This window comes from Tenrec ecaudatus, chromosome 3 (genome assembly GCF_050624435.1).
Source record: "Tenrec ecaudatus isolate mTenEca1 chromosome 3, mTenEca1.hap1, whole genome shotgun sequence".
In the NCBI taxonomy this organism is placed as follows: domain Eukaryota; kingdom Metazoa; phylum Chordata; class Mammalia; order Afrosoricida; family Tenrecidae; genus Tenrec; species Tenrec ecaudatus.
In genome coordinates, this window is record NC_134532.1 from 102,356,111 (window position 1) to 102,371,915 (window position 15,805).

Sequence of the window (15,805 nt, forward strand, 5' to 3'; positions counted from 1 at the left end):
TGGTCAATATTCAATTATTATAGCATAGATGAAGAAATGATGCTATAGAAGGTAGAAGTCCAAGTTACACTTACAACATTGGTGTAAGCAAAGATCCAGGAATTGACAGAATAACAATTAAAATGTATTAGCATATGGATGTAATTCTGGAAAAGCTCACTCACCTTTGCATACAATGGGGAGGATAGCCATCTATACAACTGACTGGAAGTGCCCATATCTGTGCCCATACCAAAGAAACCTGATGTAAAAGAAACTGAACAAGATAATTAATATCGCATATGGGGGAGGGGGGAATGGGGAGGGAGGGGGGAAAAAAAAGAGGACCTGATGCAAGGGGCTTGAGTGGAGAGCAAATGCCTTGAGAATGATTGGGGCAGGGAATGTATGGATGTGCTTTATACAATTGATGTATGTATATGTATGGATGGTGGTAAGAGTTGTATGAGTCCCTAATAAAATGTAAAAGAAGAAAAGAGAAAAAAATGATTAGGGCAAGGACTGTGCGGATGTGCTTTATACAATTGATGTATGTATATGTATGAACTATGAAAAGAATTGTATGAGCCCCAATAAATTGTTAAAATAAAAAAATGTAAAAAAATGATAATTAATATCACATGCAAGAAAAACTTTGCTAGAGATAGTTTCAAAATGGTGCAGCAATATTTTATTATACAATGTTCTAAGGAATTGCCAGAAATTGAAATTGGACTCAAGAGAGTACTGAAAGCCCTCACTATTTTTGCCTTTGAATTCTCCACTTTGTCTTGTTCTGGTAATCCAATTAATCTAATGTTATTCCTCCTTGTATCATCAGACATTGTTCTCAGGTTTTCTTCAGATTCTCTGATTATCTTGTCAGAGTACCTTTCCCATTTGTTGAAGTCAGCCTGGTTATTCCAGAGGTCACTGGTATGATTCTCTGCTTCTAGTGTGTTGGTTATGTCTATTAGCCTGTTATTTGCTTTTGTTTTCTCATTCCTTAGCTCTTATAATTCCCTTTGGTCCATGGTCTTTATTTCACCTATTGTTTCATCCTTTTTCTATTTCATCCTTTTATGCTTCACTCATATCCTGTATGACTCCCAGCAGCATTCTGGAGATTTCTTTCCGTGGTAGACCAACTTCTGTTTCTTCTATGCGCATCACTATTTCCAGGACTTCCTTTGACATTCCCTTGTGTTTCTCGTATTTTTTAATTGAGGTTGTTATGACAGATAGCTATTTGTGTTTTATTTTGGAGGAGGTTTCTCCTTGTCCCCACTTCTTATTTAACATTGTACTAGAGGCCCTACCTAGCAACATAAGGCAAAGGAAAGACATCAAAGGTAATTTTCTGGGCAAAGAAGAGGTGAATTTATAGTTATTCACAGGTGATATGATTGTATCTTTGGAAAACCCCAAAAAGCTCCACAAGAGGAGTGCTGGAAGTGATAGAGGGATAGGACAGACTGACATAATACAAGATCAACAAGCAGAAGTCTATTTGACTACTATATACTATTTGGACAAACCAGGGAAGAGGAACCAAAAAGGTAGCACCCTCCATAATAACCAAGTACACATTGAAATATCTAGGGATCTACCTAATATGAAATCAAAAGATTTGTATGAGGAAAACAACACAATACTACTACTAGAAACTAAAAAAAAAAAAAGAATTCCACCAATGGAAGAATATCCCATGCTCATGGATCAGAAGACTTAATATAAAAAAGATTTTAGTCCTACCCAAGGCATTATATAAGTTTAATTCTATTCCTATATAAATACCAATATCTTTCTTCAAAGAATTAGAAAAACTGATTACAAATGTCATATGGAGAGAGAAGAAGCCCTGAATTAGAAGAAAACTCCTCGTGAAGAAGGCAAAGTCCGAGGGCTTGCTTTACCTGACTTTAGTACCTATTATCCAGCAACAGTGTGGTGCCAGTATAATAGCTGACACTCAGACCAATGGAAAAGAACTGAAAATCCAGAAATGAAATTATCACCAAACAGAGAAGTCATCTTTGAAAGGGCCCCAAAAATAGCAAATGGGAAGCAAATGCTCTCTTCAACAAGAAGTGCTAGCAAAAAAGGGATATCCACCTGCAGAAAAATGAAGCAAGACCCTTATATCACTCCATGCACAAGCATAAACTCAAGGTTGATCACAGACCTCCATGCAAAAATCCAAATTATCTGGGCCATCAGTGAGGAAATTGGGACAAACCTGAGAGGTTTAGTGCCAGGAATTCATAGACTATCAGAAATAGGGAAGGACAAAAACACAGAGGAAACAAATAGACAAGCAGAATAAACTGACGATAAAACATCTGTGGGCAAAGAAAGACTTCTCCAAGGGAGTAATAAGAGAGCCCACAGACTGGAAAAACGTCTTTATCAGTGACATACCAGACAAAGGTCTTACTACTGATATCTATAATACTCTGCCAGTCTACAATAAGTATAAAACAAATATTCCATTAAGGAGGTAGGCAAAAGACCTGAACAGAAGTTTCCAACATGCAGAAATCCGAATGCCCAATAAAGGTATGAGAAAATGTTACCAATCACTAGCCATAAGGGAAATGCAAATTAAAACAACTATGAGGTAACAACTAACACCTTCAAAGATCGCTCAATTCAAAAAATCAGGAAGCACCAAGTGTTGTGATGAGATAGGAACTCTTATCCTCTGTGAGCGGTTCTGTAGGTATGTGAAGCCATTATGGAAATCGATTTGGTGATATCTAAAACAAACCGTGCCCATCCTGGTGATATAACCAGAAGAAGTAAGAAACAGACCATGACTGGACATCTGCGCTCCAGTGTTCGTCACAGCACTGTCCTTAATCACAAGGAGTTGGAAATAACCTAAATTTCCATTGATGGACAAGGGGATTGAAAAATTCTGGTATATACATGCACAGAGTACTACACATCCCTAAAAAGCAGTGATGAACACATCTCATGGGAAGAGTTAGAGGAAATTATGCTAAGAAAGTAAGCCAAACACAAAAGGACAACTGAAACATGAGTCCACAGAGATAAGCTTAAATAGCAAAATGGACATAAGGGAAAGCTACTAAATGCATAAGTTCTTGGGGTGAGGTCAAGTTATTCTGACAGGGGATCAGACCCAACCCAGAAATGCATATGGCGGCCAACTAAAAAGAAAGGGAAAAGAAACAAAAAGATGAGGGCAGTGGGGTAACAGGGCAAAAACATATTCATGGGTAGGGTATTGTTTATGTCTCCACAAAAAAGGGATAGAGGGACCAGACCTTATCCCACTGTCTTGCGTTGAGGGCAACATACCAGCATGGAGCATGGAACTAACAGAGAAGACTGCCAGACTGGTCCCAATTCCAGCTATGCTGACCCCTCCCCAGAAAAAATTGCACTACATAGGACAGCACTGATGATATAGTCTGCCTCGACCACACTGGAAGGAGAGAGAGAGAGAGGGAGAGATAGAGATAGAGAGAGAGAGAAAGAGAGAGAGAGAGAGGGAGAAAGGCATCCTGGTCGAACCAACAAGCCTTGAGGACAACATTACTGCTCACAGTAGGCATTGCATAGAGAGGACTGGAGGGCCAGCCTCACCTGAAGATATGAAACACAAACGGAGGACAACAGAGCAGCAAAGGGAGCTAAGCAACAAAGTCCCCAAGGAATCCCCAAAACAGACTTCTGACTCGGGGGGCTTGGACCTCCTCAGGCCTCATTGGAAAACATTCATAAGGGTTAATAGACTAACCTGGAACTATTTATATGCTCTTTTTTTCATGTTTACTGATATAAAATAGGCAGGATTGTTCATAATCCCAAGGAGAAAACAAAGGGACTCACTATGTGGGAGGACATGGGAGTGGGGGAGGTAGGGGAAATGGAGGGGGTAGCCAACAAACCCAGAGACGAGGGATCAACAAAAGATATAACATTGATGGTGAGGAGGCGTAGAATCCCTAGTGGCATTGGATCAAGTGCAATGTAGCCCAGAGGGATTACAGAGAGCCAAATGAATGTTGATCATGACAGTAGGACAGGAGGAAAATAAAACGAAATAGAGGAGAGAACTAGGAGGCAAACGATATTTACCAAGTTATATGTATAACATATTTATATGTAAATATATTAATATATAATGATAGGGATATAGGTCTACATGCATATGTTTATATATTAAGTATTAAGGTAACAGACAGACATTGGGCCTCTCCTCAAATTCTCCCTCAACTCAAGAGCATTTTGTTCTAGTAACTTGGCATTCCGTGATGCTCACTTTCCTGACATGATTGCTGAAGTCATAATTGTTGTATAAGCAAATGTAGTGAAAAAAAGCTAATTATCCCAGCTATCAAAAGGTATAGCATCTGGGATCTTAAAGGCTTGAAGATAAACATGCAGCCATCTAGCTGAGAAGCAACAAAGTCCATATGGAAGAAGCACACCAGCCTGTGTGATCATGAGGTATCAGTGGGAACAGGTATCAGGCAGGCATCAGAGGACCCCCAAACAAATGATCATTTTGAAGTGAATGAGGCGGGTCAGAGTGGAGACCCAAAGCCAACCTGTACACTATTGGTCATCCCCTCGTAGAAGGGTCACAAGGAAGGGATGAGTCAGCCAGGGTGCAATATAGCACCAACGAAACACACAACATTCCTCCAGTTCTTTAATGCTTCCTCCCCACCACTATCATGACCGCAGTTCTACATTACAAATCTTGCTAGACCGGAGCATATACACTGGGACAGATAGGAACTCATGACACACAGAATCTAGGATAGATACACTCCCCAGGAACATAAAGGGAGTAGCGATAGCATGGTGCTGGGCGGAAGGTGAGGAGAAGAGGGAGAAATGGTGAACCAATTACAGTGATCGATGTAAACACCACCCCTCCCTGATGGGGATGTACAACAGAAACATGGGTGAAGAAAGACATAGGATGGTTGGTGTAAGATATGAAAATAAAAATAATTTATCATTTATCAAGGGTTCATGAAGGTTGGAGGGTAGGATATGCAGGGGAAAAAGAGGAGCTGATACCAAGGGCTCAATTAGAAAGAAAATGATGATTCCACCATATCTACAAATGTGCTAGATACAATTGATCTGTGGATTGCTGTAGAACTGCATGAGCCTCTAATAAAATGATTTATTAAAAAAATGTTGCATCAGGATTGATGGTAGATTCTTAACACTTCACAGCTTTGCAGCTGACATATCCATGCTGTTGAAAGGAAGAGGTATTCATAGTACTTACTAATGAATATCAATGACCACAGTCTTTAAGGTGTATTACCCCTCAATATAAAGAAAATAAATGTCCTTACCAATCAACCAGTAAAAACAATTCAAGTAAATGGGAACATATTGAACTTTTCAAGGTTTCATTTTACTTGACTCCATAATCAAGGCCCCGAAAAGCAGCAGTCAAGTAATCAATGTATTGTATTGCAAAAATCTACTGAATAAGACTTATTTTAAGTGTTATGCAATGTGTTACTTTGAGGTTTAAGGTGCACCTGGCAAAACTAATGTCTAGTATAAGGGAGTAAAACTGGGTTTTCCACTTCCATAAAGTTGTGTAGACTTGGCAATGCACAGGGGAAGTTCAACCTGGCCCTTTGGAGCTCTGGGAGTTGGCAGTGAGTTTGCTTTCTTTATTTGTTTTCTTGCTTCCTTGTTTAACATACACGTGACAGCTGGATAATGAATTAGGAAGGGAAAAAAGGGTGCATTTGAAGTGTATTGTTGTCAAAATTATTGACTGTACTACGGACTACCAACTTCAGAAGAGATAAATTCAGCAGAGGATGTGGAAAAATGGATATCATTGCTGATGTCAGATGGACCTTGGCCCAAAGCAGAGAACACCAGAAAGATACTTATTTGTGTTTCATTTAGTGATCAAAGGCATTCAATTGTGTGGGCCATAATAAACTGTGGATAACCTTGAAAAGCATGTGAATTCCAGAACACTTTATTGTGCTCATTGAGAACTTGCACAGGGATCAAAAGGCAGTTGTGTAAACAGAACAAGGGAATTCTGCATGGATTAAATTCAGGAAAGGTGTGCATGGGGGTTGTATCTTCTCACCATACTTGTTCTATTTATCTGCGAGCAAATCATCAGAAAAGTTGAATTGCATGAAGAAAAATGGGGGAAAGCTTACTAACAACCTGAAGTATGCAGATGACACAACCTAGCTTGCTGAAAGTGAGGAGGTTTAAATATACTTGCTGATGAAGATCAAGGATCAACGCTTTCAGTAAAGATTACAACTCAATGAAAGGAAGACCAAAATCCTCACAACTGAACCAATACTTAACGATATGAGAAATGGAGAAAATTTTGACGTCAAGGATTTGTCTTTCTTGGATTCACAATCAATTATCATGGAAGCCGCAGTCAAGAGCCTAAATGATGTATTACATTTGGTAAATTTGCTGCATAAAACCTCTTTAGAGTATTGAAGACAAAGGATGTTACTTTGAGGACTAAGGTGCACCAATCCATGTCAAGGTTCTCTCTATTGCTTCATATGCAAGTGAATGCTGAACATTGAATAAGGAAGATTGTCGAAGTATATATATATTTGAATTGTGGTTCTGGAGAAGAACATTGAAAGTACCAGGAACCTCTAAATGAATAAACCAATCTGCTTTGGAAGAAATAAGGCCAGACTGCTCCTTAAAGAAAAGGTTGGCAAGACTTCATTCATCTTATGGAGTTCAGACATATTGTTAGAAGAGACCAATCCCTGGAAAGGGACATCATGTTTGCTAAAGTGTAGGGGCAGCAAAAAAGAGGAAGGCTCTCGATGGGATGGATTGACCCAGTTATTGCATCAATGGGCTTGAGCATAGGAACAATTGTGAGGATGATGCAGGAGCATGCAGTGTTTCCATCTGTTGTGCATGAGGTTGCTATGAGCCACAGCTGAATCAAAGGCACCTAACAACAACAAAAACAACAGCACAGAATGCCGTAAGACAGCCTATGTTGGAAGAAATATGCTTAAAATAATAACCAGAAGTAAAGGTATAGAGATCCGATCTCATGCACTGGCATATTATCATTGGGACCACTCAGCTGGCTTGCTAGAGGGTCGGGTAAAAAGAGGAAAATCTTTAATGAGATGGATTGACACAATGGCTGCTGCAACAATGGGCTTGAACATTGCAGCTGTTGTGAGGAAATAGCAGGAAAGGCAGTTTGTCATCCATAGAGTTGCTTATTTGACTGCATAGCACTTACGAGGAAAGATTCAAGTTCATTCTATTGAATGTAGATTTCTTGGTTTCCCAGCACTATCTACTGAATTAATAACTATTTTTGACACTCATCTATTTGTCACCATTGACTTATTTCTCCTTTCTGTATCTGGTTATTTATGGTTTTACTTATATGAAATGATATTTTAATTAAGTGTAATCTGTTTTACCCATTCCAATTTGTTTTCTTCTATGCAGTCAATAATCTTTCTCAAAGGACATTTTGATTGTGTATCTATTGTACCTAAGCACTTTTAAATGAATTCCCTGATAGAACGAATTTCTTGGTATAACACTTGAGCGCTGTCTTTTCTCCCATACTTTTCGCAAATGCTCCAGCTATATTTTAGTACACCAAATTACAATACTCCATTCTGTACCTTGTTATATGCTGCACCCACCCCACTTGCTGGAAATTTTCAGTTTTCTTCTAGCTTTTGAATTAATACTTTGAGGACCATTGCTATAATATGTGCAACATTCGGCTTCTTACACTATTGTATTTGGAATTTGTCTCTATTATAATGTTTATCATAACTGAAATCTACTGCCATCCAGTTGCTCCCCAATTAGACACTCTATATAGGGTTTCTGATAATATGTCTTTACAGGATCTTATAGCCTATCTTTCTCCTGAGAAGCTAGGACTCACCTGGAAGCCCTCTCTGTGTATTTCGTATTCCATGGCTTTCCCCACAGCGCCATTAGGACTCCCTTTGCCCAAAGGTTGTTTTATCTTCTATGATTTGTACATTCAGATAATTGAGGGACTTTTTTTTTCTTGGTGTCATCGTGTTTTTCAGAGTAATTAGTACAACATAGACCTTAAATTGATATTTGCTATATTGGGTTTCTTTCTTATAAAAAACACAGTAAAATAAATAAAATTTTAGTTATATTGTAAAATGGTATTTCATTGGATATTTTTAGAGTGAGAGTACAGGGGACATTTAATTTTTCAGTTTCTTCTCACGGTGAAGATAACACGTGTAAATGTTCTAGAGAAATACAGCAGCTCATTTCTGTCCACCCTTTGAAGTCAAAAGAGTGGCTTGCTGTACTCCTGACATAAAGAGAAAGAGCGAGTGTGTAGATAATTTAATGAAGAGTACGTTTGTTACCCTTAAGCACTTCATTGTCAAAATGTCAATGGCAGATTGAGTCCAACGAAACATAATGAACAAGACACCATTCATTTATTTTCAAGAGTGCATTACAGAAAAATATTTTCTAAAGTACTTAACTGAGAAATTCTATTTAAAGTTTTCTAATTTTAAATTCTAAATGTGTACTTTCTTGAGAGTATCATTGTGCTATTTCCATGAAAATTAAATAAGTCTGATCCATTATGAAAATAAACATTTTATAAAAGAGGTCATTGAATCCCATTAAATTGCACCTTTTATTGTTCTATTTCCTTCATCATTAGCAACCATTCTAAGTGTTGTAGATGTTTATACCTGTCTCTTGAGTAGTATAGAGTAGTTTAGTTTAGGCATAAAGATATAGAATCAGATCATTTCAATTCACTGTGGTATATTCAATGTTTGCCATTTGCAGCCATAATAATAAAGTCTTCCACTAGCTTAAATATGTATGCATCTATGACAGGTTTGAAAAACAGGTGGCTTGTTATTTATTTGAGCAATTTGATAGTAAGAAGTGAATGACATAAAAATGTAAACATATTATTTATAAGCATATCGCTTAAATTAATTTTGAGTGATATTTATAAGCAGAAAACATAATGTCCAAATATTTTCTCATAGTTTCAAAATATAACAATTCAAAAACTGCAAAGGCATTAGAGGTTGAAGCAAACATAAATTGTTTCCTTGGATAATTAGATCTTAAGATTCTTTATTGGATGGATTAACATTTAACAAAGCATTATATATTAGCTTGTTTGGTTTGTTTTTGCTTTTATTTTAATATTTTTGTGCCATGTGGTAGAAATCAACCAGAAATTGAATGATGGTAAAATCTTAATAGTATTAGTAGTTTAAGACTAATAAAAAAATTATACAGATGAATCCTATTGGGGGGAAATCCATAGTTTACAAAATAAACTGTAATTATAGAAGGACATTTCTTTCTTATGACTTCTTCTATTGTACAATGACATTTTCACAAGGTTATATATCTTTAAAATCCCTAGGTAGAATGGGTATTGTCCTTCTCTTTGTGTTTTTCAGTTCAAGTAGTTTTTGAATCAATATTGAAGCTGTTATTCTAATTGTATGTGAAAGAAATCCCAAATAGATACCAACTATGTTGCTTTAAGTGAATTTTTAGCAAGGAAACATCATGTCCTTGGAATGGCAACCAGAATCAATCATTCGGAATAAGCATGAATAATATCTTCTTGATATTTGCTGTAGGCTTTGGGAAGGTGAGTATTTTCTTCCTTAATAACATCAATACTAGATTTGAATAAATAGATTTTAGCTGGAAGCAAAACTCTTTTATGCATACTCCATAAGATATAAGTTGCTGTCTAGCAGTACTGTACATATAAAATGCAATTGGATAAATGGGAGATCATCTTGAGAGTGGTGTCCCAGTAGACTTGGAATAGATTTTCCTTTCAGATTCTATTACTGTTTTGAAAGTTTTTGTTTAAGTTTTTGATTGTTTCCAAAGACTGGAAGTTGAGTTAGGGTTGACTACTTTTTTTTTCTTTTTAAAATGTTTTATTAGGGGCTCATACAACTCATATCACAGTGCATACACACATCAATTGTGTAAAGCACATCTGCACATTCATTGCCCACCTACTTCTTTAATACTATCATATTTCAAAGAATTACTCGGGTAAGTGGACCACTAAAGAGTGTAGGAATTCATATAAAAACCGTGCATTAAAGAGCCAAGAAGTCACCTGAAAACTGAAAGTGTGAGAGTCCGTCAATGGAACCGCTCAGCTATCCTAATGTATTTCATGATGTTTCAGGGGAGGAAAGGTGCATAAACATCTTTATTCCCTTTTCACTTACTTTATACCTCAGCTACTTGTCTCCAGGGCATTATAATTTAGCAGGTGTTGCATATACGAGGATGCTTCAAAAGTTCATGGGAAAAAATGCCACAGTCTTATTTTCATTTTTCCACAAATTTTTGAATCCTCTTTATATATTCCAGTGCCATGGAGTTCATTCCAAATCACAGCCCCCAATGTGTGTCGGAGCAGAATTGCCCTCTGTTGACCATTCTGTTGACCATTCTTAAATCTTTGAGACCAATATTGTCAGACCCTATATAGAACTAGATTGCCAGCCCCTCCTTTTATAGTTGGATACAAACTTCCAAGTTTGGGTTACATGCTTTTGTTGTTAGGTGCCATTGAGTGAGTTCTGATTCATAGTGACCTTACATGGACCAGAACAAAGCATGCCTGGTCATATGCCAACGCCACATCATTCCTATGTGACAGTCTTTTGCTGCGGCCTCTTTGACTCTCTTCCTCTTTATCGATGAACTTCTGCTTGGCCAGTATGAGACCTTTCTCCAGGGGCTGATCCCGCCTCATATGTGCAAAGTACAGGAAATAAAGTCTTGTTGTCCTTCCTTCTTACAGTTTTCTGGTTGTCCTTCTTCCAAAATAGATTTGATTTTTGCTCTGGCAATCCACGATATAATTAATATGCTTTACTAACACCATAATTCAAATGCATTACTTCTTCAGTCTTTCTTATTCATTACCCAGATTTCACATGCATATGAGGTGATTAAAAATACCATGCCTTTTGTCAGGCACATCTCAGTTTCAAAGTGACCTATTTACTTTTGTTATTTTAACTCAATTTGCTTCAATTGTTCAAGGCAGTATGATTTGCTGACTCTTCCTTAAGAATTAGTTTAATGCCAAGTAAAATGAAATTCTTGACAACTTAGATCTTTTCTTTCATTTATCATGGTAGACCTATCGGTCTAATTGTGAAGATTTTTGTTTCCTTTATGTTGAGGTATACATCAATTTTGAAGACTGAAATATTTGATCTTCATCAGAGGTTTAAGTCTATGTTCAAGAAGTAAGCATATATCATTGATCATAGATTGGTAATGAGTGTGTCTCCTTTTTGGATTATCAGCTCAGCACACAGATTGATTAAGTATGATGAAAAGATAGAAACCTGACACACATCTTTCCTCATCTTGAACCATTTATTTTTGCCTTCCTCTTTTGTGTCCCTCATGATTTGTGTACAGATTCCCCTTGAGCATAATTATGTGTTCTGAAATTCTTATTCTCCACAATGTTGTCCATACTTTTGTATAATGCAAACAATTAAAACCCTTTGCTTAGTCAATTAAGCACAAGTAATCATGTTTTTGATCATCTCTGCATTCAGTCCAGACCTTTCTGGTGTCAGAAATGATGCATGGTCTCCGTGTCCATTTCTGAATCTGGCCTTAATTTCTGGCAGTTTTATTTTGATATCCTAGTGCAGCCATTTTTGGATTTTCTTTAGCAAAATGTTTCTCCTATGTGATAATGATGTTTCTTATAATTTCTATGTTTTGTTTGGTAGTCTTTCTTTGAAATGAGAATGATTATGGATTGCTTCCAATTGGTTGACCAGGATGTTCCCTTTCAAAATTCTTGGCATAAAAGTGTGAGAAGTCTCAGTGCTACACCTATTTGTTGAAACATTTTAGTTGGTATCCCATCAATTCTATTTTTAATTGACTGCAAACTTTGTTGTCTAGGCATCCTATTTGGTAAAATAAAAAGTCAATGCAACCAAGAGAACCCCGGGAAGGGTTAGCTAATGGCTGAAAGAATGGGCTCAAACGTTTCTACAATCGTGAGGTAGTCGAAAAGCAGGCATTATTTTATAACATTATACTCCGATGGGAGCGCTGAGCGAGTCAGAGTGAACTGGTTAACTAACTGGATAAAGGGACACCTCACAAGAGCCCCAGCCATAGAATCTCTATGGACTGACAGGAATCGTGCTAACTTATCTCGATTCTCGACAATTTCTGGCAATTAGTGGATACAAGTAATTATAGTATTAAGAACACATCAAGAAGTCTACATAGTTTATAAAAAATATCAGAATGAACTCTAGGACTCAGAATGGAATGAGATTTTTGTTTTGTTTTCTTATGAATTGCCTTATGTCTCCCAAAGTTGTATGTTGGCACTTTAGCCTTTATACATATAAATGTAATCTCATTGCTAATAAGATGTTCTGTGTTGTGCCAATGAGGCTATATTAGTGTAGGGTGCACCGTAATTATACTTAACTTTGAGATACAGAAGGATCAAATCACACAAAGGAGCAAGTAGGGACAACCAAGTAAAAGATAGATGTCACATCCAGATCACAAGAAACACAAAAAATACTAGAGAAACTAATACAATAATTTTACCAGGAGAAGAAAGCACTTTCCTAAAACTAGCACATTAAATTCAGATTGCTATTCTCCTAAATTATGAGGAAATAAAGTTGTGTGCCCTTTTAAAACACCCACTTCTCATATTTTTGCAGTAACAACACTAGACAACTAAGATAGTGGCTCAGAAAAAAGGAAATTATTCATATTTTAGGCAAATATGCAATTGGTATAAAGCAAAAAAAATCAGTGGTTCAGTGTGTGCCTTTCTGTTATCAGTTTACCTTTCAACTGTGATTGGTGTTTTTGATATTATGATTCACCAGCTACAGGTACGATGATTCACTTAAATATAAAATGGATTCATTCTAACTACTTGTGTATATTATACTATTTTTGATCACTTTATATTTAAATCGGCTTTCTCCTTAAATGAATTGTCCAAGAATACAACAAAAGTTACCTTATATGAGTTTTAATTCTTATTGTTGTAATGAACCCCTGTATTCCACAGTGAATATCTGTCAAAATTTCACTGGGAAATAAGTTCAAAAGATCGCTGGAGCACATCATGTACAAAGCATCCATGATCACATGAAACTTCGATGTACCGATTTATAATATTAAAAACAAATGGGTGAAAAATAAATATTGAATACATATAAATTTGTTTATATATCTGGGTATATAAATTTGGTCAGTTGAACCCCCTCTGATGCATGCTGGACCTGATCTGGTTTTCAACATTTTCTGCATTTTCGTTTTGTTCTGTTCAGTCATTAGGGTGTACCTCAGAGGTATCATACTATTGGGGCTCACCATCTTGAAGTTATGTCATAGGTGTTTTGGTAGATGAAACCCAGGATTGATGACCCAATAGGGACAGCAAGTAGAGAGGGTTTTGGGAGGCGTTTGGTGAGTTTGGTGGGTGATCGGTTAAAAGGGGGATGATATCAAAAGTCCAGGAAGAAAGAGAATGTTGGATAACTGATTATTTTAGCATTTGTACAAATCTATTTGACGTGATTGAACTATGGAAAGATATGATGAATATATTAACTCCCAATTAATAATCCATTTATAAAAGAATAGGATTTTTAATTACATTTCAGTGACCATTATAAATATGTAAATAAATTGAAGTATGAATATTTAAAGTTGCTATTACCACATAATGTACTTTATATGAATGTTACATATATATAAACACTAATATTTATTTTAACATTCTAATATGAATATAAATGGAACGTCATGCATTTTAATGCATTTTCAAATGAAAACAATGAGTTTAAAAATATGTGTGTTGTTGACTCATAGTAACTTTTATCATCTCAGACTCTGAAAGTATAGAAATTAGATTTTTAAAATAGTGACATAAGGTTCCAAAATTCATTTGTGAATTATAGTATTACATATTTTGCACACCCAAATTAATTTAGGATGGAAGCCCTAAGCAGATTTTTGGCTTTCAAAATTTCCCCACAAGTTGCCTTTAGTGTCAACTATGGTGATCATTAGAATGGAGAAATAGAAACAGCCATCTTGAGGCTGAGCTCTAAAGGTATCTGAGAATTAATGAATACCTGGTATATTTGAAATTCATTATATTACTGAATTTTGAATTTAAGTAATGATTGAGTGTGTTAGGACAGAAACTTAGTTAAACAATAGAAGACATCTTTGTACTATAGAGTAAGTATTCTGTTTATCCTTAAATATCTCAAATATCGAATGCAGAAAACTGTATATGGAATTTTCTGAAACTCAGTGTTTTACCATTATTATGAATATATTTGTGTAGTTTTTATTTATAAGATTCTATAGTTTTTATTTAGAAGATTCATTTATAATTTGGAACTATGAGTGCTAAGTTGAAGGTAAATGTTATGCAATGCTTTATTTCCTTTAGTGTATTTAATGATATGAGCATCCAAACAGAAATTAATTTGTCTTGGAGATTCACTTTAATATTTAATAGAGATTTTATTAGTTTTATGAAAGTATAAAATAATTAAAGTGATTGAATTGCAGAGATAAAGGCATTTTTTTTTACTTTGTGTAAGTATCACACAGGACCCCTGGAGGCATAGTGATTATGCATTGAGTTGTCATATGCAAGGTCAACAGTTCAAAACTACCAGCAATTTCTAGGCAGAAAGACAAGGTTTTCTATTCCTGCGAACAGTTCCAGTCTTTGAAACTAAAAGCGGGCCGTTCTGCCTTGTCATCTACGGTGGCTATGAGTCATCGCTGACTCGATGGCAGTGAGTGTAAGTTTCACCATCCAACTCGGAATGTGCTGGCATGACAAAAAACTATGGAGGAGCATTGCATTTTATTTTTTGCACTTACACTAGTTTCTATTGAACCCGAATGGGTATACAGCCATTAATTAAAGTAATTGTATTAATCAACTATTTGAAAATAATCAGACCACTCATTCTATGGTGCAAAGTTGTCTTCTCTTGTTCAATTAAATTTTAATGTCTCTAAATCAGTCCCACAAATGACCAGGTTCAATGAATGAAACTATATAATAAGAGCTTACTAAAAAAATCAACTCATAAAAGTACAATATAACTTATGTTTAATATCATTCATAATAATTATTATTCTACATGATCACAAGTATCTTCAGTGAAGCCATGCTCATTTACACACTACATGAGCTGGACTTGACGGCAGTGAGGGAGTGTCAACGTTTGAGCAGTCATTCAAAATATCTGTTCTGTGACAGGACTGCCCCTTAGAAGCAGGGGATCTCCTTAGCAAAAAAAATACCAGAGCAGTCCCATCCAGAGGCAACCCTACTCTTTCCGGAGGTAAAAAGAAAACAAACAAAACCAAACAACAAGCAGCATAAAAGCTCAGTGCACCAAATGCATAGATAGATAGATTTTCAAGTCACGGTTCAGCAATGTCGTTGAAAGTCTCTGAGTGCCCTTCCCCATTCCTTGCTGGCTGATGGAGCTGCTTCAGCTGACTCCCCTGCTTGAGCCCATCCTTCCCAAAGTTTGAGCAGGGGGATGTAATGGAGTACATTTAATGGGTTTTTCTATTTAAACAAGTTATATATATTTTGCTTTTGACTTTTTTGATAACTTGCAGCTCCTTCGTGGACATTATCACACTTAGCTTTGGCTAAGGTAGATATACTATATCTATATATCTATATCGATATCAT

At 36.3% G+C, this 15,805-nt stretch overlaps 1 non-coding gene across 1 annotated transcript; it reads left to right on the top strand.

Annotated features, from left to right (window-relative positions):
* Positions 1-8,218: 8,218 nt before the first annotated feature.
* LOC142444185 (small Cajal body-specific RNA 24) lies at positions 8,219-8,347 on the top strand. The gene has a single exon (XR_012783842.1).
* The last annotated feature ends 7,458 nt before the right edge of the window (positions 8,348-15,805 follow it).